Source organism: Triticum aestivum, chromosome 1A (genome assembly GCF_018294505.1).
Source record: "Triticum aestivum cultivar Chinese Spring chromosome 1A, IWGSC CS RefSeq v2.1, whole genome shotgun sequence".
Taxonomy (NCBI): domain Eukaryota; kingdom Viridiplantae; phylum Streptophyta; class Magnoliopsida; order Poales; family Poaceae; genus Triticum; species Triticum aestivum.
In genome coordinates this window covers 544,462,444-544,465,057 of record NC_057794.1, presented here as the reverse complement: position 1 = coordinate 544,465,057, position 2,614 = coordinate 544,462,444, and the positions used below count along the sequence as shown (strand labels likewise).

The window sequence follows — 2,614 nt, the reverse complement described above, 5'->3', positions numbered from 1 at the left end:
ATTTCTATTCGATATCATCTTTTGAAAGCAGTGTCCTACACTATATGTAGTCTTGCCTTTCTTACATTCTTTTTCTTGTAACAGCAACTGCCGAAACGTGTGATGCGTAGCCTGATAGATGAAGCAGGTACAATTAGGATTATTCTAGATCCCAGCATTGACTTCACATCTACATACAAATCTTCCGTCGATGATCGCATCACCATTAATGGCTGGCGACACGTATTGAAGCAGACCAAATTCAAAGTTGGAGACAAGCTGATGTTCATTCACCACCAGAATAGTCAAGGCGCTTTTCTGTTCCTTGCCCGCATTTGAGTATGAAATTAAGATTATCCTATGATTTGCCAACTATACTGATCGTGTTGGATGGAAGGGTTCGTAGACATGTGGTGTTGATGCACATATCTTATCAGTGGCGGAGCCAGAATTTTTCTGGAGCCTGGGCAAGTTGAGCCTAAGTGTATAATCTTGAAATCAAAAATCGGGATTCAAATAAATAACATATAATATATTGCCAAACTTCTGAATCACAAATCCACATTAATAATGAAGTGAAAACATAACCATAACAGTGACATAAAATTTGTTTTTAAAGTGAGCTAATATATCAATATCCGCTTCATAAACCAAATAAAGTTGAGACATGTGAACAAAAGGAAAGCATCTCTTACTCGTTCATTTTGGCCAAAATAAAGACATACAATCAGCCTTTGTATATAGGCAAACTCGCCATGTTGCCAAAGTTCTAGAAGGCACTACAATATAAAAAATGGATTTGCAATTAAAATAAATTAAGTTGCAAGATGTGAATATATTCAAAATTGAAAGCTTGCAAGAATAAAGATGGTCAGATGGAACATACCGACACTCCACTAAACAAAATCATGAGGCAAATACCCCTTCCGAGAGCTCGTTGCAGTAAATGTTTGAACAATATCCTTATCATCAACTGACTTGAATAACTCCCGCTCGGTGTAACATCTCAACAAGTCATTAAACCATTCATTATTGATCTTGCTACGCAGTTTAGTCTTGATAATCTTCATTCCTGAAAAATCTCTCTCAACAAATACCGTTGACGCCGGCAATATCAAGGCCAACTCAATAAGTTTGTATACCAGTGAAAATACCAAATGTTTCTCAGTTTCAACCATCTTCATGGCCATACTTTGAACATCATCACAAGTAGAAAACCTCCTCATTGACAATGTTAGGAGGTGGGTGTGCCTCCAGTTCTATGTCCGGTTGCACACTGTTCACATTTTCAGTGCTTGCTCTATTAACCAAAAAAGTCCTCATCTCTGAAATTTAATATAAAGTTTGAAGTTAGTTGTTAAACAAGTAAATGAGCTACAAGTAAGTTCATAGTACGGAACTACTTGCATCAAATAAATATTGTATTCTGAGTAAGCAACTAGAAAGTAATAAATATTGCATTAATACAAGTTGCCCTCTTCTTGTATACTTTGATTTTTTTTAGTTTCCAGAAGACAACAAATTCAATTTATCTCTAGTCATGAATTCATGATCATTCTGAATGAAAAATTCCCTAAATTTAAGTTAGGGTTCAACAAACACGACAAACAAAGCTCTCAAATACTAATCATATTTACAAGACAATTGCTAGTTAGTTAGTTCTAGTACAGATTAGTTGACCTAAAAATAAATACTTATACATGAGAAAATCATATGAGGATCAAAACTTTCGGAGACCCTGACCTGAAAATAAACACAGAGTAATCTGTAATCTGTTTTATCTTCTCTACTTGAAGAAGTTCAGTGATGTGAGCTGGTGCAAGAAGCTCTCCCTCTCCTTCCAATTAGCCATGCAAGAACAAATAATTCAGAGACGAAGACGAGGGATCCCTAGCCGGCTAACCCTCATTCTAATGGAGGATTCTCAGTTTCTTACCGAACAGAGCCGAGGCGAAATGAGAAGAAGGAGGGGGTTGAGGGATGACCGGACGAGTAGACTGTCTGGACGCCTTGCGTCCGCTCGCTGCCGGGCGACGGCCGTGCGTCTAGCCTTCTAGGGCTCTAGCGCCAGGCGCCAGTCCCTGCGTTCGCCGCCTGTGTGGAAACGAAGAGACAGGGAGTTCGAGCGATCGATCTGTACTGGGTCTGTACAACCTATGTATTCCCTCTTTTTTAGGTGTCTCCTATATCGGCCTGGGCTGCTGACTGCTGTTGGGCTATGAACCTATGAAAACTGAAGGCCCAATTTTTTTTGCCCGGGTAAACAAGCTGTCGAACATGTTTAGCTCTTCGTTAATTTGGATCGATCGCTGCTATCGATGACTAGCGAGCCTGGGCAAGTGCCTAGGGTCGCTGGGCGGTGCCTCCGCCACTGTATCTTATTTTGTTCTCTTTTGTATTACTCATGTGTGATCTCAGCACCTTTCATGCCTTCTTGAGATGCTAGTCTCTCTCACTTTCTTCGCCTTCCAATTTAAGGTTTAACTACCACAGTATAAAGCTTTAGTGTTTACTAGTCGCCAATCCGTGCATTAGCATAGGCTAGTTTGGTAAGCTATATTATAAAATATATGATGCAATTTTGGAGACTATTTTTATTTACCTGGATTAATGAAATTGAACTGTCCCGCAATTG

At 39.3% G+C, this 2,614-nt stretch overlaps 1 long non-coding RNA gene across 1 annotated transcript; it reads right to left on the bottom strand.

The window, feature by feature from the left end:
- Positions 1-877: 877 nt before the first annotated feature.
- On the bottom strand, positions 878-2,108 carry LOC123180243 (uncharacterized). The gene is made up of 3 exons (XR_006490792.1): positions 1,916-2,108; positions 1,723-1,816; positions 878-1,304 (listed from the first exon to the last, which is right to left on the bottom strand). It is a non-coding gene; the product is annotated as an uncharacterized lncRNA (long non-coding RNA).
- Positions 2,109-2,614: the final 506 nt, after the last annotated feature.